The 22,338-nt window shown below is 44.0% G+C and overlaps 1 protein-coding gene across 13 annotated transcripts in view; it reads right to left on the bottom strand.

The window, feature by feature from the left end:
- APBB2 (amyloid beta precursor protein binding family B member 2) overlaps positions 1-22,338 on the bottom strand; it is a 432,059-nt gene that overhangs the window by 45,717 nt on the left and 364,004 nt on the right. Inside the window, exon 1 of one of the 13 annotated variants that reach the window (XM_073561140.1) lies at positions 377-476. The exons of the other annotated variants lie outside the window; for them this stretch is intronic. The gene's annotated coding sequence lies outside the window, so the exon portion shown is untranslated. Of the gene's footprint in view, positions 1-376; positions 477-22,338 lie in introns of those variants that run through there. 13 annotated transcript variants of the gene reach the window in all.

Raw genomic sequence — 22,338 nt, forward strand, 5'->3', positions numbered from 1 at the left:
AAAATATTCCAAAATGGGATCATACATGTAAATAAAATGTAAATTCACCCAGCATAAGACCTGAGAACCAAATGCAACCCATGCCTACACATGGCATGATGAGGACCTGTACGCGCCTAAGAGACCTCAGCACATGTGATACGACCAACTAGTCTTAGTTCTACTGTACTGATTGCCCAAGTTCCAGAACCTAAAGAGTCTTGTCTTGGCGCAAATCACCAAGGTTACACACAATAAATAAATCAAAGAATGACTGCCCAGAGCCCTCAACAAACGAGCCTCCAATAAGACCAAGAATGGCTTCAACGAGACACGTGAAGAAAAAAATGCACTTTGTGAGCCATGAAATGAAGATATTAGGAATCTAATAACAAACCTGTGATTAGAAACAGCAGCAGGTCATCTACAAGGCAGGGGAGAAGCGGAGAAATCAGTATGTACACTTGCAGCATCTCCAGTCTTCAGTCAAGAACTGTGAGAAGCGACTGCTGTGAAGCCCGCCCCCCACACCAAAAATACTCACAGCCCTCCTTCCACCCTGCTTTTCTGAAGGTTAATGCATTTCTTACACAAATTCACTTGTACAGGTTGTATAGTACACAAAAGCGTGGGGAGAAGCTGACAGGAGCTGGGAGACATTTAGACCACAGACATTAATGACTGCTAATTGTTGTCACTTCCATCGATTGATCTCCGCGTAGCAAGCGAGCGGCCTCTGGAGACGAGAGAGCAACCTATGCACTCACTCCTGTAATGTTAAACATGTGCTGCAATCTCTACAGAGCCAAAGAGCAGTAATTGGATGACATGAAGCAAATGGATCAGCTCAGTGCATGTCTAAATGTCTAGAAATGACAGCTAGCATAAAACCACGCAAAGGCATCACGCACATCACTGAAAATAAATATGGCGCTCTGTGTGAGTTCTAGATTGCACGCTACAATTTCCATACAGTTTCGTGGAGTCTAGGGTTAAGTATTGTCTTCCCAACTGATGAAATTAAAGTTTAGGAAGAAATGACGGTCCCCCTTATGGGCCCACAATGGTTTCTCACATGCATGTAAATAAGTCTCTATTGACCTCTAAGGGAGGAAACAGTCTTCTGATAGAACAAAGCATAATTCTTCTTCATACAGCCGTACCAAGTACATGAAGAATATCCGACCATAAAATTGTGACTGACGTGCTCCATTTTTCTACAGTATATAATACTCCCACACGTGAGGCAGACATCAGGCATGTCATACTATGTACACGATGTAGATCCACGCTTTATAACTGAAAGCGATTTTATCCAGCCAGAACACCATGTGTATATTCATTTATCGAGACTGTCCAAATAATGCAGACCACCAATCTAGACTCCCGAGAAGTCAACCTGCAGATCAGTCATCTCTAGTTCTTGGGCCTACATTATTTCCTACTAGAAACCATTGTAACCAGCTGTCCTGTGCTTGGCGGGTTAGAACTATTATTGGACGGGGAAATACATTGTGTATAAGACGAGTTATGTTCTTAAATGAATATAATCACATGTAGCTGGGGATTTTACATCCAGATTTTGGGCAGTTTATTTATTATATTAATAACTATTATTTATTGTGTTTTTTTATATATATCACACCATTATATTCTGAAAGGCTTTACAGATATTATCACTGTCCCCCATGAGGCTCACAATCTACTTTCCTTATCAGTATGTCATTGGAGCATAGGAAGAAACCAGAGGAAACCCACACAAACATGGGGAGAACAGACAAACTCCTTGCAGATGTTGTCCTTGGTTGGATTTGAACCCAGAACCCCAGCGCTGTAAAGCAACAGTGCTAACCACTCAGCCACCAAATCTCATCCACACCCTGTAAAAAGCATATGTGAACACAGTCCATGCAGAAATTCATCATATTCAGTTAGTCTGTATTCGCCAATCTCGAGAACAGAGCTTTGAAATGCCCCATTTAAAAATGGAGCGATGGCCTTACCTACAGTAAAGACCAAAAGTTTGGACACACCTTCTCATTCAGGCTATGTGCCCACATTGCGTTTAAATCCGGACACTGAAAACCGGACTCCTTCCCAGAAATCGCGCTGTTTTTTTCCGCGCGATTTTACCTTGATTATGCTTGCGATTTTGCCGCGATTTTCACGTGCGATATTCAAGCACTTTCCAAGCGATTTGAAGCATCGCTTGGAATGTGCTTGACAGGTTGGTCACACTCGTCAAACATAGTGTTTGACAAGTGTGACCAGGTTTTTACTATTGCGGCATCAATAGTAAAAGAAAGAATGTAAAAAATAATTAAAAAATAAAAAAATCGGGGTATATTTACCTTCCGACGTCCTGCGCAGTCTCAGCGACGCTCCCGTTCCCAGTAATGCCTTGCGAGACCTGTGATGATGTTGGTCTCGTGTTGCTATAGCGATCTCACGAGACCGCTAGAGTCACGCGAGACTACGTCATCACAGGACCTTGCCGCAAGGCATTACTGGGAACGCTGAGGCCAGGGAAGGCAGCGCGGGATGTCGGAAGGTAAATATACCCCGATTTTTTTATTTTTTATTCTTTTTTTTACAGGGGTATGGTACCCAGGGCCTGGAGGACAGTCTCCTCTCCTCCACACCGTGGGTACCAACCGCACATGAGACGCTTAACTTCGCGCATGGTGGACATAGCCACATGCGGGAAGTAAGCGATTCTCATGCATTCCTATGGGTGCGGAATCGCGGCAATTCTTTGCGATTCTGCACAAAAGAATGAGCATGCTGCGATTTCACCGCGGAAAAAAGTGCAGCATTAGCACAGCATGTGCGGAATGCCATAGGAATGCATGGGGTGCGTTCTTTACACGATTTTTAAACGTTTTCGCACCAAAAATAGAGGCAAAAACGCTTAAAAATTGCATCGTGGGCACACAGCCTCAAAGAGTTTTCTTTATTTTCATGACTATGAAAATTGTAGATTCACTCTGAAGGCATCAAAACTATGAGTTAACACATGTGGAATTATATAATTAACAATAAAGTGTGAAACAACTGAAAATATGTCATATATTCTAGGTTCTTCAAAAGTAGCCACCTTTTGCTTTGATTACTGCTTTGCACACTCTTGGCATTCTCTTGATGAGCTTCAAGAGGTAGTCACCGGAAATGGTTTTCACTTCACAGGTGTGCCCTGTCAGGTTTAATAAGTGGGATTTCTTGCCTTATAAATGATGTTAGGACCATCAGTTGTGTTGTGCAGAAGTCTGGTGGATCCACAGCTGATAGTCCTACTGAATAGACTGTTAGAATTTGTATTATGGCAAGAAAAAAGCAGCTAAGTAAAGAAAAACGAGTGGCCATCATTACTTTAAGAAATGACGGTCAGTCAGTCTGAAAAATTGGGAAAACTTTGAAAGTGTCCCCAAGTGCAGTGGCAAAAACCATCAAGCACTACAAAGAAACTGTCTCACATGAGGACCGCCCCAGGAAAGGAAGACCAAGAGTCACCTCTGCTGCGGAGGATAAGTTTATCCGAGTCACCAGCCTCAGAAATCGCAGGTTAACAGCAGCTCAGATTAGAGACCAGGTCAATGCCACACAGAGTTCTAGCAGCAGACACATCTCTACAACAACTGTTAAGAGGAGACTTTGTGCAGCAGGCCTTCATGGTAAAATAGCTGCTAGGAAACCACTGCTAAGGACAGGCAACAAGCAGAAGAGACTTGTTAGGGCTAAAGAACACAAGGAATGGACATTAGACCAGTGGAAATCTGTGCTTTGGTCTGATGAGTCCAAATTTGAGATCTTTGGTTCCAACCACCGTGTCTTTGTGCGACGCAGAAAAATAAATGATGGTCCAACTAAGCACAAACCGGATGGACTCTACATGCCTGGTTCCAACCATGAAGCATGGAGGAGGAGGTGTGATGGTGTGGGGGTGCTTTGCTGGTGACACTGTTGGGGATTTATTCAAAATTGAAGGCATACTGAACCAGCATGGCTACCACAGCATCTTGCAGCGGCATGCTATTCCATCCGGTTTGTGCTTAGTTGGACCATCATTTATTTTTCAACAGAACAATGACCCCAAACACACCTCCAGGCTGTGTAAGGGCTATTTGACCAAGAAGGAGAGTGATGGGGTGCTACGCCAGATGACCTGGCCTCCACAGTCACCAGACCTGAACCCAATCGAGATGGTTTGGGGTGAGCTGGACCGCAGAGTGAAGGCAAAAGGGCCAACAAGTGCTAAGCATCTCTGGGAACTCCGTCAAGACTGTTGGAAGACCATTTCTGGTGACTACCTCTTGAAGCTCATCAAGAGAATGCCAAGAGTGTGCAAAGCAGTAATCAAAGGAAAAGGTGGCTACTTTGAAGAACCTAGAATATAAGACATATTTTTAGTTGTTTCACACTTTTTTGTTAATTATATAATTTCACATGTGTTAATTCATAGTTTTGATGCCTTCACAGTGAATCTACAATTTTCATAGTCATGAAAATAAAAAAAACTCTTTGAATGAGAAGGTGTGTCCAAACTTTTGGTCTGTACTGTATGTACCACTATTAGTTGTCTATGCGACTGCCAGAGATAGCTATAGCTAACAATTAGCAGAGTGGTGACGAGCATGAGAAGCCATTGCTCCACATTCTAATGGGGAACTTCAGATCTCTTTTTTCAGGATCAGTAGAGGTACAAGAACAGCAACCTAACCTCCAGATAGCTGATAACTTGCAGCTATGTTCGAAACATGGTGCTGAACCTGTTAAATGTCATTTGATGCATCCTTTGTCAGGAGTTTCTGCAGAGTAACCCAAGACATTTTCTTTATGACCTCTTATCCCAAATTGAGCCTCCAGGTCTCTGGATATACTTCTTACTATCACCCACATAGTTTTATGAGCCTCCCATACGTCGGCACTTCATTGACTGGATGGCACACATTTGTAGTGAAGAGTTGGCAGCTCTTCTAAGTGAGCGTGGTGTTGTTACCCTACATAATTTATCACGCTTTAGTTAAATAAAAGAAAGTGGGGTTTCTAGGTAATTAGGTATTTAAAACACAGTGAATAGTATGTGCTCACACTTCATAGTTCAGTTCTCATCTGCACTGGTTTCTCAGCACAGCGAGATCACTGTGTATGCACACAGTCTCTTATTGCACTTTGAAGACCCAATTTAGGGCACAATTAATATTATAAAGTATGAGGCAACATAGCGCCATCTCTAGACGTATCTTAGCCTTTGAGCAAATAATTATAGTGGGCCGACTGTTTATGGCCCACTGGCTTACCAAGCCTAGAACAGATTAGTACCTAATCACTATGCACCCCCAAGACCAGGGATAGAATCAGGGTTGCAGGCAAAAAAAAGGTTGCAGACTCTGATCGGAGTTGGATCCGTTTTTGTAGGACGTGGAGAATTTAAAAAAAAAAAAAAAAAGGTTCTCCATCTTCTCTATTCTGTCTGGCCATGAAAATCAGACTGCACTCGGAGTGCGGACCAATGATTTCCATGAACCCGTAGACATGAATTGGCAAGTGCCTGCCATCAATTATCGGAGGCAAACAGTGCATGTTGGGATTTTTTGCCTAGGACCACTCTGCCCAGTAAAAAAAACGTACACTGGTTCATTGAATACCATTGCTTGCGAGCGGGATCCGATGTTTGGACGGATTGCACTTGGACCAAAGCTACGGTCGACTGCATGAGCCCTATTACAATGTGCCATTGGTGCCACTTTAGGGGAATTAAACATACCACATTCCCAGCCCCTTCACCCGGCACATTATAACTGATAACTTTGGATTACACATGTGGTCGGCTTATTTTGAGGTTGTCCTTGTAATAAAATTGGATTGAAAAAGCCTCTATATAGTACCATAGAGAATCGCATTAATATGCATATTGAAGGTTTCCCCATTATAATAAAGGTCTTTTATTTGGTCCATCCTATGCATAACACAGGACATGCTGTAGGCATACGTTTTTCCATTTTATCTAAAATATACAGACGACTGACATACCGATCAAGGATATTCATGTACATTATATTACAGAAAAAATGACTTGTGCACAGAATTAAACATAACCACACCGTATAGTAGGTTTCACCATACTGATTTATAACACTGCACTTTACACCTGACCGGATCGCCGTTTCCATCATGTAACCGCTGTATATACCCCATGTCGGCAGATAATGCTGCTCCTATGTAACTAGTTACCAATTCCCCATTGGTCTCTTTATATGTAAGTGAGCTGTATGAGCTGTGCACCTTTAATGGTCTCATCTTATTAGCTGACATTAAAAGGAGAAGGACCGGGCCTAGTAAAACAATTTACTATTGCACACTTCCAAGCCCTTGAGTTACTATTCTCGCAGGATCCATAAAGCAGCGCCGCTAAAGCCGGCTGATAGAATTACTAGGAGCTTTAGTGCGCTGCATTATATGCTTGGTCTCGATATATTTAAATATCATTAATATACAGTGGAAAGTACTTGGAATGGAAATGCATGTTGGCAGAGGAGGGACACTAAGATGTGGACAGAGGTATTCCAAAAATGATAATGGGGCGTGTGATGCAATTATAGGTGATGCAATAGATTCTCATTACATAGAACAGAGCTCAAAATTGCTTCCCCTCATGGTGCTGGGCCTTGCCACGTGGTGTTAGTCCTTTCTCTTCATCACCCTTCCACCAATTACCAACATGTTTGCTACATGATTTAGCAGTCGCCCACAAGTCCGTAGAAACCTGGTACAAAGTTAATGGACCTTAACAGGGCTGGACACTCTGTACCCAATCAGTATTTTATCAGCATGAGATTATCATCACAGGACTACATCTCCTGTGCCAGGCAGTCAGGATAATCTGCATAACCCCGCCCCTCAGCATTGATTGGCAGCTTCATGACAGTGTACAGAGTACACAGAAAGCTGTCAGTCATGGGTGTGGGTGGGATTCTACAGCCCAAAAGTCTTACCTCTGCCACATCTACATCAGACAAACAGGTATTCTACCACAGATAGATCAAGCAGTCCAATAAGTGACACATCTCTGGACTCAGGCTTTCTTGCCCTACGTTATGCTGCTTTCAGATTACATAGCAAAAAATCTGACTGATTCCCTTTAACAACCCGAATCAATTTCTTGGGAAAAAAATATGCAGCGTGTGGTTTGGAGTTGTAAAATCACATCATGCCCAATGCTGTAAAGTGTTTTACCTGCCAAAATATGCACTTAACATCCGCAGCATGAACAACTTACTATGTGTGGTAAGGTCCAAGTGCCTTACTATATATATATATATAAGGAAGAGTGAAAAGAATTATCAGAAGAGTTGTCCAAGAACCATCTGTGGGGAGTTACAGAAAAACCTATAATTAGCAGGAACAATTTTTTCAAAGAAAACTATAAGTAATGCACTCAACCTCTATGGCCTGTAGGCACGCTCACCATTGCAGAGCAAAAAGCATGTTCAAGAGAGTTTAAAGTTTGCTTAACAACATTTAGACAAGTCTGTGAAATACTGGTTGAATAGTCTGGTCAGATGAGACCAAAACTGAGCTCTTTGTATGCCATAATACACACCATGTTTGGAGGCCAAAAGGCACTGCGTGTCACCCCAAAACACCATACCAACAGTGAAGTTGGGAGGTGGGAATATCATGGGGTGGGGCTGCTTTTCAGCATACTGCACTGGCAAACTTCAACTCAATTGGTTTCAGAGAAAGCAAATGAAGCCGCTAGAATGGCCCAGCCAATCACCGGACCTGAATCCAACAGAAAACTTATGGAAGGAACAAAAGCTCAGTAAGCACATTCAATAGTTTCTCCCTGTGTCATTTCTCATTATTACACATAACTTAATTTATGGACAATTATGAATTGATTTCGTTGCCTGTGTGGATTGGGTGGGTTGTTATGGACATCTGGAGAGAAATTCATGCCAACAGCACCTTTATAAACATATCTACTGAGAAAATTGGTGACCTGTTCAATACTTGTTTCACCTGCTGTATGTATACATATCATAGCTGTAATCTACATTTTTCAACCTCATTGCTAAATAAGTTTGTTAGTAAAATTTACAATCTTTCTGCTATTTTACAATAAACCAAGAAAGAACAAATGAAATAGCGCCACACAACTAATGTTACCCGCACTGCTGCAGCACCTGTGGCCAACACATCTGACCATGTCAGGAAAACGCTGATTTGACCCATCCCCGGGCTCTCAGGTGCCAACCAAAATGTGATCAAATAACACAGCCTATAACCAAAGTAGTAAGGGTGGGCGGCACTCACCGTCCCATTAAAAGTCCCTTCTATTCAAAATGTATGAAGTCACAGCAGCAGGAGAGTCCTGTGTGGACCTTGATGGACGACGGCCGTTTCGCACTGTGTGCGCTTCTATTTTGGCGGAAAGTGGGGGGTGCGTCTTATAGTCATGATGTACCTTATCATATAGTCTGGCTGTGGATGGGGGGCACACGTGATCACCCAGCCGCAGCAGGAAGCCAGTTAACAGTGTGCCCACTATTAAACAGAATGAATATTCACTGCTCCCCACATCCATAGTCCCGGGCGTGGGTAGCAGTGAATATTCCTGCAGCTGATCTCGGTGTGAGGGCGTGAATGATGTCATGTGCTGTTACACGCTGAAATCAGAAGCTGTCACTAGCACAGGACACAGCGCTGTGAGGGAGATGAATAAAAGTGAATAGAATCTTTTCTTTGTATGTGTGCACTATGATGGGGGCCAGGTTTGCCAGGACGGGGACCATGTTTAACAGGATGGGGATGAGGGGGCCATGGATACCAGGATGGGGATGGTTGGCCATGTATACCAGGATAGGGATGGGGGATCATGCATACCAGGATGGAGATGGGGGCCATGTTTAACTGGATTGGGGGTCATATATACCTGATGGGGGGAGGGGGGATAAGGGATATGGGGGGAGGGGGAATTTCCTCCTGGCAGCGGTGCACTTAGAGCTGAAGCAGCACGGTGTCAGAACACTATTAACCTGCAGATAAACCCCAAATCAGCAGGTTAATAGTGTTATTTTACATGCCAGGTTCACTTTAAGCAACTTTATATCAATTTAGTGAATCCAACTGGACCAGCGCTCTGTAAGATACACATGATCACACGTGCCCATATAGCACATTCCATGCACACTGATCTCAACGCACACAGTTCAATCAATGCATGCATTATTGCGCACAGGATAAATTGTATTTGTGGCCGGACTATGGGCATTCATAGATCCAGTACTCGACACTACATCCAAACATACAGATCATCGCCGGTGACTGATCAGTTGAACGTCATGTCTCTACATGATCACCTATACACAGCCATGCTGTACACAGTTATTAATGGGCTCTATATGCAGCAGTCCATGGTCTGGTTTTCTGCCCTTCATCTAGACATTACCAATGCTATCAGCACTGTGGTTATGAGATTGTGTGACTGATTAGATTAGAACGCCGTGATACATCCACGTGTGCACATTTGGGTGGATTTTCAATACTGATTAATCTTGTAGATTGCAGGTGACCTTGAAAGTAATTATTGTGTTGGTAATAACGGCTCAGTACAGCCGTGGAATTACCAGGTAATTCTCTATAGTATGTGCATCGACTCTTGCCCAGTAATCAATCATCTTAATTATTTAAAGGGAAATGATCACCCTTTTATATGTTCCTCCACTGATCATAAAAAGTATGGTACAATCCGTGGTTCGGATCTGATGTAAATATTTTTGTCCAATAAATACAGAAAAAGAGACGAATATAGTAAGTCTTTCCTTTTATATTTTCCAATCCTTAATGTAAATGTCCAACCTTGAATGCAATTTTTTAACATCTTTTTAGTGATCGGAGAACAACAGAGATTTAACCCTTTACCAGCCTCTAATACAGCAGTATGCATAGCGCACGTCTGAAGCACCGCCATTTATTTAACAGACCCCTTCTCACACCTATCTCGCTATTCTCCCAGAAACATGAAAAATATTTAGAATTGAGAGCCCTCAGTGGCTGATACCTTTTAATGGCTAACTAAAATGATGGTAACAAATTGCAAGCTTTCCAGACTACTCAGGTCATAGAATAAAGCAAAATCTGAAGAATCACATATTTACACACAACACAGCATAGAAAGAAAGAATGCACTAGATAAGACAAGTGACATGAAGCAGAAATTTATCGTTATGGGAGAGTGATAGACAGTTGTGGCCATAAATATTGGACCAGTTCATAGATAAGGAGTGTGAATGTTTTATAGTCTGGTTCTGTGTTGTAATGCCCCCATAAGGTCTGAGGGGCAAATTCCTTAATTGATGTAAAAAGACCATGGGACACATTCATTCCTGCACTGTGTGTCAAAGGTCGTCATGAGTTTGTACTCCCAGACCCTTCTGTCTTTCTGAGATTTGAAATTAAAACAAGTAATTTAATGTCCATGATGCTATGACCGGGGATACAAAAATGTTTTGCCACAGGTAGAAAAAATGTAAAACCTGTCCACGGACAAGATAAACCATGGACAAGATAAAAGATCCCCAATTCTCATGAGGACTACAAGATCCCAGGTACATTCAGATGCATCACATCTAATGTGGTGTACTTAATTATTTGTACTAAATGTCCAACTGGGGGTCTGTATGTAGGGGATACTGGGCAAAAACTGAGAACAAGCATGAATTCTCACTGCCACACAATAAGAGAAAAAAGAATGGATCTACCTATGGCCAAACATTTTTGTATGCCTGATCACAGCACCATGGACATGAAAGTATTAAGTTACGTACTGGTAACGGTATTTTTCGGAAGCCCATGACAGCACCGCGAGAGAGGGGATCCACCCTTCAGGAACAGGAAACCTACAGATACAAAAAGGCGGCACCTCTCCCACGCATCAGTTGGATTACAGAGCTTGAGAGGCTACCATGGTTAGTGGCACAGCATATATACAATATATACAATCTATATCTCCTATTTACAATTTCTATACCATCTCCCATATAAGGTAAATCCGTGAAAATCTTCTAAAGGAGTGCACCCCTATACGTGAACAAGGGAGGGAACTAAGGGTGCTGTCATGGGCTTCCGAAAAATACCGTTATCGGTACGTAACTTAATACTTTATTCGGACTCCCATGACAGCACCATGAGAGAATTACAGAGATGTAAACTAATTTAGGGAGGGACTACAGCCTGCAGCACCCTTAGCCTGAAGGTGAGATCTGAGGAGCCACCCATGTCTAACCCATAGTGGTTAAAAAAGGTGGAAGGAAATGACCAGGTGGCCGCCTTACATATCTGGTCAATTGACACTCCCGATCTCTCTGCCCAAGATGACGCCATGGCACGAGTGGAATGCGCCCTCAAATTCTGTGGAGCCGGACCGCCACCTGCTGTGTAGGCAATAGAGATAGCCTCCCTAATCCACCTTGCTAACGTGCGCTTGGATACTCTACACCCTTTCTTGGGACCTTGGAAGGATAGAAATAATGCATTCTCCTTCCTCCAAGGATCCGTGGCTGATAAATAATTAAGTAGGCATCTTTTAACATCTAACACCTGAAGTTTTTGTTCCTTAGGATTGGTCGGATTAGGGAGGAAGAAAGGTAGAACTATCTCTTGTGTCCTGTGAAAGTGTGATGCTACTTTGGGAAGGTATGCCGGGTCCGGCCTTAGGATTACTCTATTCTGTAAGAATTCTGTATAAGGGGGCAGTCTGGAAAGTGCCTGTATATCGCTTATTCGACGTGCGGATGTTATCGCTACCAGAAAAGCTGTCTTGAGCGATATAACCTTTAGTGAAGCCGAATCTAGAGGTTCGAATGGTTTTTCTGTCATGGCTGTAAGGACTAAATTTAAGTCCCATGGTATACATCTGTCCTTGTGTATGGGTCTCGATCTAGCAGCCGCTTTGATGAATCTTGCCACCCAATAGTTGCTGGCAATATCACATGCAAATAGGGCCCCCAAGGCTGAAACCTGTACCTTTAATATACTTGTGGAGTGACCCAATTCGAGACCCCTCTGGAGGAATTCCAGAATCTGTTTTGTGGGTATTCCGTCCCTGACATTAAACTCAAAGGTGGACAGGAATCGCCTCCAGGTTCTAGCATAGATATTTGTGGTAGCTTGTTTTCTGCTTTTCAGGAGGGTATCAATTAAATTTTTGGGAAAACCTCTATTCTTCAATAGTGTCTTCTCAAACACCATGCCGTTAAATGAAGTCCTGCTACCTGTGGGTGGCTGACTGGCCCCTGGTAGAGGAGGTCCGGAAGGTTCGGCAGTACCCAGGGATCGCATACCGACATGGTCCTCAACCATGCGAACCAGGTCCTTCTGGGCCAGAAGGGGGCAATCAATATGACCCTCGCTCGATCTTCCCTGATCTTCCTTACTACCAGAGGTAAGAGGTTTAATGGTGGATAGGCATATGCCAGAGAGAAGTCCCATTTTATCAGGAAGGCGTCCACTGCCAGTGGGTTTTCCCTGGGATTCAGAGAGCAGAATGTTTTTTCCTTTCTGTTTTCTTTGGTGGCAAAGAGGTCTACCTCCGGCTGACCCCATTTGCGGACAATCAGGTTGTAAATGTCCGTGTTTAAAGCCCATTCTCCTTGCCTTAGGGCCCTGCGGCTTAGAAAGTCTGCCTTCATGTTGTCTTTCCCTCTGATGTGGAGCGCAGTTAAAGATTGAAAATTTTCCTCGGTTATCTGAAAAAGACGTTCCGTTATCTGCATCAGGGCCTCGGAGCGTGTTCCCCCTTGGTGGTTGACATAGGCTACTGCTACCTGGTTGTCCGTGAGGATCCTCACATGATGACCCTGTAGGTACATAATGAGTTTTTTGACTGCTAACTCAATCGCCAACAGCTCCCTCTGGTTAGATGAGGTCTCCGCATCGGAGTCCCAATGTCCCTGTACCACTATGTCCCCCATGTGGGCCCCCCAACCCCAGGGGCTAGCATCTATGGTTATTATGCGGGTTATCTGCGTCACCCAGGGCACCCCTGAGGATAAGTTTTTGTCATCGAGCCACCACCTAAGAGATGTAAGAGTCAAAGGGCTTAGCGATACTTGACCCTGTAGAGACCTCTCTAATGCCCTGCTATTAACTAGGACGTCTCTCTGAAGGGATCTAGTGTGAAATTGTGCCCATCTGACTGCTGGGATACATGAGGTCAGAGAGCCTAACAGAGACATGGCTTGCCTGAGGGTCATGGAGGGTCTATTAATTGCCTGAAGTACCTGCTGTTGTATATGTTCTAATTTATCTGATGGCAAAAGACACTGCTGAGTTTCTGAATTTAACAGTAAGCCTAGAAACTTTTGGACTCTTAGGGGCTGAAATCGGGATTTCTCGTAATTTATTATCCATCCGAGGCTCTCTAGTCTGAATTTAGCCTTCTCTATCTGGGATAGACAAGGGTCCACCGAATTCCCCACAATCAAGAAATCGTCTAAGTACGGGACGATCAAGATATCGGCCTCCCGCAAATGAGCCATGAACTCGGCCACTATTTTCGTAAATACCCGAGGCGCCGCTGAGAGACCAAAAGGAAGAGCTCTATACTGAAAATGACGGATCAGACCGTTTATTGAAACCGCTACTCTTAGGAATTGCTGGAAGTCTGCGTGGCTAGGCACGATAGTACGCGTCTTTCAAATCCATGACTGCCATAAAACACCTTTCAAACAACATCTTTATTGTTGAATTGATGGATTCCATCTTAAAGGTGTGATTAACCAAAAATTCATTGAGAGAACGTAAATTAATGATGGTTCTAAATGTCTTATCCGGTTTTTGGATCAGGAATAAGGGAGAGTAGAAGCCTTTACCTCTCTCCAATTCTGGAACCTCCACCAGGACATTTTTCAGGCACAGGCTTTTTACTTCTGCCTCTAAAGCAGCCTGTTCAAGGGGCGAAGATCTTAAGGGAGTTAGTTTAAAGGTATCCCGTGGAACATAACTGAACGCCAACCTGAGCCCGGTTGATATTACATTCCGCACCCAGTCACTATTGGTGATCTTCAACCATGCTGGGAGGAAGGCTGACAGTCTACCCCCCACGGGAATTGCTAGTCATTGGCTCTGTTTCTTTCGCTCTCTTGAGGAACGCCTGAACATGAAGCCCGTACCTCTTCTCCTTCTATCTTCCCATCTGGGACGATCTCTATTAGGTGAAGGATTGCGCCTTCTCCCCTGACCGAATCTCCTACTGAATGGACGTCGGTAGTATGCGGACCACAAATTCGGGAACTTTTTCTTATCGTCCTCGGCTTTCTCAAGCAGCTCATCCAGGACTGCTCCGAACAAATATTCCCCCTCACAAGGGATAGTGCAGAGTTTTGCTCTGGATTGAATGTCTCCCTGCCAGCACTTTAGCCACAGGGCTCTACAAGCCGCATTAGAGTGTCCTGCTGCCCTGGCGGCCATTCTTACCGCATCAGCAGAGGAGTCCGCTAGGAAGGCTGCGGCCTCCTGGATTACTGGTAGGGCCCCAAGAATAGTCTGTCTAGACGTCCCCTGTTTCAACTGTGATTCTAACTGGTCCAACCAGATCATCATGGACCTGGCCATACAGCTTGAGGCTACTGCTGGTCTTAAAGAACCGGCTGCCATGTCCCAGGTGCTCTTAAGGAAGGTATCTGCCTTCCTATCTAGAGGATCTTTAAGGGACCCCATGTCCTCGAAAGGTAGGGAGGACCTTTTTGATGCCTTCGCGATTGCAGCGTCTAATTTGGGGGCTTTGTCCCAAGTGTTCACCGTCGGATCATCGAAGGGGTATCTATGTTTGAGGGCTGGAGGTAGCGAACCTCTCTTATCTGATTTCTTCCACTCTCTATGGATTAGATCTTGAATCTTTTCGTTCAAGGGGAAGACCATTCGATTCCTCTGCTCCAGCCCACCGAACATGACATCCTGCATGGATAACTGAGGTCTGGGCTCCTCCACTTCCATTGTTCCTCTCACCGCTTTTACCAGCTTGTCCACTCGGTCAAGCGGCAGACAAAACCGACCCGAATTCTCCTCCTCTGAGCAGGATGAGTGGGATGAAACATGGGAGTCCTTACTTCTCCTCCATTCTACCGAGGAATCAGACTCCACAGGGTCCCCACCCCTTAAGCTTCCCGGTTGGGACAGGGATCTCAGGGCTTCCCTCATCTCTGCCCTGACTATGTCCTTTAAGCTTGCAGCTACCACGGGCGATTCTTCTGCCACTGTCTGCTGGATACAGGGGGGACACAACCTTTTGGGGCATGAGTCTGGCAACGGGCATGCATTCTCTGTGTTTTGTTTTACTTGTGGCTTTCTTCCCCTAAAATAAAACATAGAGGGAGGTCCCGTCACTGAGTGAACATTCACGTAGATCACTTACCAGAGCCACAATTAAGTACCGGAGAATGAGGGGGAGTTTTCTCAGTCGATGCTCCTGTCCGTCTAGAGGAGCTTTTATGACTGGATTGGTCACTTCGTCCCGCATGCTCCTTACTGTCACGGGACTCTTTCCTCTTTTGTTTGACCTTACCGAAGGTCCTCCAGAGGCGGCAGTGATGCTTGTCGCTGCTGCTGCCGCCATTGCTGCTGCTTTTGCTGCTGCTGATCACTCTCCATTACTGCACTGCAATAATGTGGCCAAGGCATGGCAACCATCTAAGGTCCTGCCTATATACCCCTCCTCCGGACAGCAGATATGCCGCGCCCTCACCCCCTAATAGGGCCCCCCTCCCCAGCTGGCGCCGCTATTGGCCGGTGGACCGGCGCCTCTCCCGATGGGCGCCGCCATCTTGGGGCCTTCGCGCCTCCGCAGTGGCACCACCGACCCGGAAGCACCCCCAGGCTCTGCCCCCCGACGTCACCACGACCCCGAAAACCGGCAGTCACGCGGGACACCCGGGCGTTTCCCTATGCAGCGCTCCCCGGTCCCCAGCACCCTGCAGTCGTGCCAGCCCCCCGACCACCGTAATCGCGCCGCCGGAGCCGGGAGACCCCGGCTGAATTGATGGATTCCATCTTAAAGGTGTGATCCTTCCTATGGAGGCGGACATCCTCCGGACGCTGCTCCCTGCTGCACACGCCACCGCCGTGCTGCCCATCCAGGGCCACCGTGGCGTCAGGAGACACCCCCCCGCTACCTGCACCGGCCGGCCGGCCTGGGATCCATCTGTCTGTAGGATCCCATTCCCTCAGGAACAGGAAACCAACTGATGCGTGGGTGAGGTGCCGCCCTTTTGTATCTGTAGGTTTCCTGTTCCTGAAGGGCGGATCCCCTCTCTCGTGGTGCTGTCATGGGAGCCCGAATAAATTACTTGTTAAGTATGGTATCCAACTTGTTTCCTGCACCCATAGACCTGAACAGGTGAATCTCAGTTTTATTAGAGAAACTAGTGCATGCTGCCATTTTTTTTTTTTTCACAAGATTATTTTTCATCTGCACTGCCCCATTGAATAACATTGCTCTAGGTGCTGTCCGTCTTTATCACAGACAGCTTTCATCGAAAAAACTGTTGTGTGAACAAGCCCTTATAATGGTATAGCTAAAGCAATGCAGTGACCAGATCTGACATTAGGGTTCGGGTCATACCATGTCTTCTTAGGTGTACTGGAAAAGTGTGTGATATACGAGCTACATGTGTTCAAATGGCTCAATTTTCAACCCCTTTAAGCACCTAAGTAGACTGCGTCTGGGTGTCCGTCTCCAGTAGGCGTATCTGCCCGAAAATGATGCACGACAGAGTGCACGTTCGCTCTGTTTGCACCATTATAGTCTATGGCCCTGTTGGCGAATACGCCCGAATCCCGTTTTGTGGGGGTGTTCAGACATAAGCCCCGATGGAGTCATGGAACGTGGGCCTGAATGCAGTGTGAAAGGAGCCTTAAGCTGTCGGTGGAAAAAGTCAATTTCTCCACTGCCATCAGTGAATCTTGGTATTTTGGAAGATTCTTTTTCTAATACGTGCTGATCATAGAATTATTGTACACATGGGAAAAATAAGAGATTACGAAAAATATATTAGCTCCAACGTAATTTAAAAGAATTTCTCATTTTCTACTCAGTGACTGGTTTCATCGAAATGAAATTACAAAGACCCTACACACCTAAAACTGAAAGTTTTTTTTTTAGATACACCTGACGGTAAAATGCATTCACTGGCCACTCGATTGCAGCTCTTTATAATATATTCAATAGACGGTATAACCTCCTGACTTCATCTGACGTTCCTTGCACTGAATCAATCTTCTAAATTCTAACTATGCTGAGCCAAGAACTCAGAGGTCCAAGGAGGATTCCTCATCGAATTTCCACAGTAACAATCTATGGTTCTCAGATAAAGTACTGATACTAACATAACATGACCACATTTCTCCATAGTATATATAAGAGGTTCCATAGCATTACTGGCCCTGCTCATTTATCATAGTCAAGGAAGACGGGATGGAAAACCAGCACACTAGTGCACAACTTCATATGCTGGACTTCTATGTGAAACCCCTCAGTGGAGGACAGAGCAACCTTGGGTTGTGGGATATCTTGCCATTGGTAGGTGTCAGGATATACACAGCTGACCACTTATATGAATGCTGCCATCCAATTCAATAAGAAACATGTTATAGTTTCTTCAAAAAAGTCAAGGGACGCCAGTAATTAATAGTGATGAGAGAGTATGCTCGCTACTCGAGATTTTCGAGCATGCTCGGGTATCGTATGAGTATTTTGGCGTGCTCGGAAATTTAGTTTGTGTCTCCGCAGCTGCATGATTTGTAGCTGCTAGACAGCCTGAATACATGTGGGGATTGCCTGTTTGTTAGGAGATCGCCACATGTATTCATGCTGTCTAGCAGCCGCAAATCATGCAGCTGCGGAGACACAAACTAAATCTCCGAACACGCCCAAAACACTCGAGAGAGCACCCGAGCATGCTCGGAAATCTCAAGTAACGGGCATACTCACTCATCACTAGTAATTAAATCCCAAATCGGTCATACAAAAGGGTTGCCACCAGCATAGTACACCACTAGCCTATTTGGTATTTACACTAGGGCCTCGATTCATCAAATCTTTTAAACCAGAAACCCAAGGCTTCGCAAAAAATGTTACACCTTTTGGCATTTCAAACCATTTTCGCTCGGCTCCAATACAGCAGGCAAAGCTGAGGCGGGATGGGGGAGGAATGAGGAACGGTGACCCCCCCCAGTCATCAATTTTATTATGAGCAGCATACCACAAATCTTACTCCAGTTCCTGAATAGAGTAAGATTTATGGTGAGGTGTACAAAAAATCGTATGTCACTTTGCAGCTTGCCCGATTCCTAAAAAATATGGCAGATTTTATCCCCTAGCGGTATCTACACTGATTAATGAGGGCCCTTTTCTATGGTTGCACAAATATGACTCCTTTACTAAGTTTGGATAAAAAAAATGACTAATTCCCAGACTTAAAGGGGCATCCACTACTATGATACTGATGACCTAACCTTTGGATAGGTCATTGATATCAAATAACTGGAGGTCCAACACTATAATCAGCTTCAGGATAAAAACAGTGTTCTGAGTGGAGCAATTCAGTGACCATTGAAAATAGCTGCAGCTCTGCTCTATGACATTGACCTGATATTGATGGTCATCAATATCAAAGGAGTGGACAGCCCCGTTTTGTGACAAATCGCACACAGTGTAGAGCCATGCTCCTGAAGGCCCCCCAAACACATTAGACTACGTCAGGCAAAGACTATGATATCGTCGGGTTCGGTCAACAGTCAAATATGTATGGGGGCACCTGACTCTCCCACAACAGATGATTGTTGGGGAAGTTACTGATCTAGCATGTCCAATTTCAGACTGACAATCCTTTTGTTCTCTAGAGATAATTTGTGGCCAAAGATGGCGACATGTATCAAAAGTGACTAGGGGGCTTAAAACCATATCTCCTTTCACCCACACAAATCTGCTCATATGTGGATGGAAAAGGTGGTAACCCTCATTGCAACCGAGGGCAAAATCAATATTTCATTATTTTTTTCAAGCTCACAGAGATTAAAGGGGTTTTTCGGGTCATGAATAAAACTAGGGAGAAAGCGTTAGGATTCTGCTCTCTTCTACAATCCTGGCAATTGCCATTTGACCGCTCATATGTGATTTCCATGCCGACTGCTTTCTCTCAACTTAGATCATCAAGAGAAGAAAAGAAAGCAGTCCTTATTTGACAAGTATGCAAATTGCATATAAACAGTCACGTGATGGACACTGACCTCAAGTGCCAAAAAAAAAAACAAAAAACAAATTCTGGACAATCCGAAAAATTTGTGTACTTCTCTCCTATTAGAAAACATTTGATGTGTCCGTGATATTTTTTGCGGCTGGAGGAGAGTGTACAGAGGTGTCCATATCATTCTCGGCTGTTAACATTTAACTTAAAATCCTAATAGTTTATCCTTGTTTTTTACATTATGTCCATTAAAAATGTGGAACGTTCATGATTTTTTTGGGATACTTTGTCCAGAAAAATTTTTTTTTGAATTGGCAACCAAATCTACCTCCGTAAACGTAGAACAGAGCAGACTCCTAACAATGAGTATATTGCACAATGTTAGGATTTAGCATTTTCACCCTAGCCATTGATTGATTTACCATTTTTTCAGCTTTTTTGTTCAGTTCTTTTTATTAAAGCAAAAGGGAGCATATTAAAACAAGAAGGAAAATATATTTAATCAATTAAAGGGGTTGTCCAGTGAAAATGAAACACCACCTATCCACAAGGTAGGTTATAACTTATTGATCGGTATGGATCCGACGACTGGATCTCGAACCAATTGGAAGAATGTACCCTAACTTAAACCTGAACCAAACTGAAATCAATGGTGACCTGTGTTTTGGATCTCTCTCTCTCCTCCCCGAACTAAACAGACTTCCAGGAGAAGTCAGTGTTCGGAGTTCAGCACTAGACACTTGGTGTCCAGTACGAACCTGGAACCTTACAGTTTGGGTTCACTCATCTGTATGCATGAAGGACCGCCTCTCCATTCATTCTCTATGCAGATGCTGGAAAAAGCCAAGCGCAGCACCTGGCAGCCCCGCAAGGAATGGAGTGACTGTTGTATGAGCGCACTGTCACTCCATTCTAATGGGGATAAACGTTTCCCATTTTGACAATCGGCCCAGATCCCAGCAGTCAGATCTCCATGAATGCATAACTTGTTTTCACCAGACAACTCTAACATTTTAAATGTTCTGTTTTTGGAGGGTGAAAAATACTAAAAAAATCACTGTGTGACTGTGCCTTTACAGCTACAACAAACATTTCCATAGAACTGTTCATCTGGTAAGTAACAATGATAATAGTGAACGCACATTGCAACATCATCATTTTTTACACAAAAGATACAGATTGAAGCTCAGAGGCCTTTGTTGGAGGAGAACAGACTGGCGACGAAGCAGGCAGCAGGTGGTAATGTGCCCATGGCTATACACACAGGAGGGAGGGTGCTACATTCTCAAAAACATTCCAGTTCAGTAAAAAGGGTTTAATAAAAAGTGTAAAGAAAATCAAAGGTTGAAATTCTACAATATATTATGGTGTATTATCATATTTCAAGAATGAACTGAAAAAAATGCAATAATATCCATTTAAATATTTTCAATGTGAAACATTGATAGGAATTTCCCTAGAAGAGTCTTAAGACTTCGGGTATAAAGCTATCTTTGAAGGCTCTGCTAGCAAATCTCCATCTTATAGAAGCAGTACCTACAAAAGACATCTGTGCTTAGACTTCATTCTCATTAGGTCTCATTCAGACTTCTGTGATTTTTAACTTACGGAAAAAATGATCTGAGTGTCATCAGTGTTTTGGATCGATTTTCTTCAGTGATTGGTCGGCGTATCAGGTTTTATCATCATTTTTATCAGATTTTTCACATATGAATAAATAAGTAAATTACAAAGCTTCTGCTATACATTACTAGAGTTGAGCGAATGTTCGGAATCGGTCGCCAAATCTGAATTTGCCATATTTGTGCCATATTATTATCCTATCTGTGCCAAATTTATGTTTGACGATCGAATCCCCGAATATATTTGGTCACTTCCACTCCCATTGACTCCAATGACGTTTGACTGTGTTTGGCGAATATTGCAAAAACAATATTCACCTCCAATCGGAATCAAATTTTGAAAAATTTGTTCATCTCTATACATTACGAAAGTTAAATACGGACAGCACACAAATTGTAGGCTGAAGCCATCTGTGCCCTGTCCATGATTATTTTCATGGACCCATAGACTTGTATGGGTGATTTTGATCCTTGACTCCAATCGAAAATGGACTCATCTGCGCGGTAATTTTGCAGTCACACAGTCGACAAAAATAGCGCAGACATGTGACTATCACCATAGACCATAATACATACGTGTTCTATTGGTGAAAGCCATTAACAGAACAAGTATGTGGATCACGGACATCTGATCGAGGCCTTAAGATTAGTAAAAGAACAATTTCCGGAGGCTGAAATCACACAATTTGTCAAGCACGTTATATCCCCATCTCATCATTCGTTGCTATGAGAGAATGGTTTTGAATGAAATACCCCTTTAAACCAGGATTGAATTCAGAAGTAATGGCCAATGGGACATAAAAAGACAAACGTTCTTCTGCCTGAAGAAACTTGATGAAGGGTTAGCCAATAAAAATATCGGTCATATACTAAAGGGTTTTTACACATAGCGATATCGCTAGCGATATCGCTATGTGTGATACTTACCACCGACCGGCTCCCCCGCTGTCTGTCGCTGATCGCGCAGCTCCATTTCTCGTTGGCGGCTTCCTGCTGGCGCCGACGAGCGACACGTGGACGCGGGCGGGAGGACGTCAGGATCGCCTCGTCTGAAAGGTAAGTAACGACCGCTGTATCGCTACTGCATCGCTGTGAGAGCTGCCTGTGAGACAGCTCACTAGCGACCATTTAGCGATGCACCAGTGATCCTGACCGGGTCGTATCGTCGGGATCGCTGGTGCATCGCTAAATGTGAAGGGGCCTTAATGTAACACGAGTGTTTAACATCAGAGACGTTTCTGACTAATAACAGTACCACATTTTATGGTAATAACCACTTCAACTTAGCACACTATGTAACCTAAGGGTTACTCTATATGGCCGGTTCTGACCATGGAAATGCAATGTTTCACATATGGCTTCTAAATACAGTGCATTTGTTCCATTTTCCTTTTTTTATTAACACAGAGCTCGGGACCATATTGCAAACTAAAAAGTAAGTGTGATTAACACAATTCGTAGTTGCCAAAAGACTAGGAAAATACTGGATGCCC

The sequence above is a fragment of the Dendrobates tinctorius genome, unplaced genomic scaffold (genome assembly GCF_039654945.1).
Source record: "Dendrobates tinctorius isolate UK_male_01 unplaced genomic scaffold, ASM3965494v1 ptg000314l, whole genome shotgun sequence".
NCBI lineage: Eukaryota > Metazoa > Chordata > Amphibia > Anura > Dendrobatidae > Dendrobates > Dendrobates tinctorius.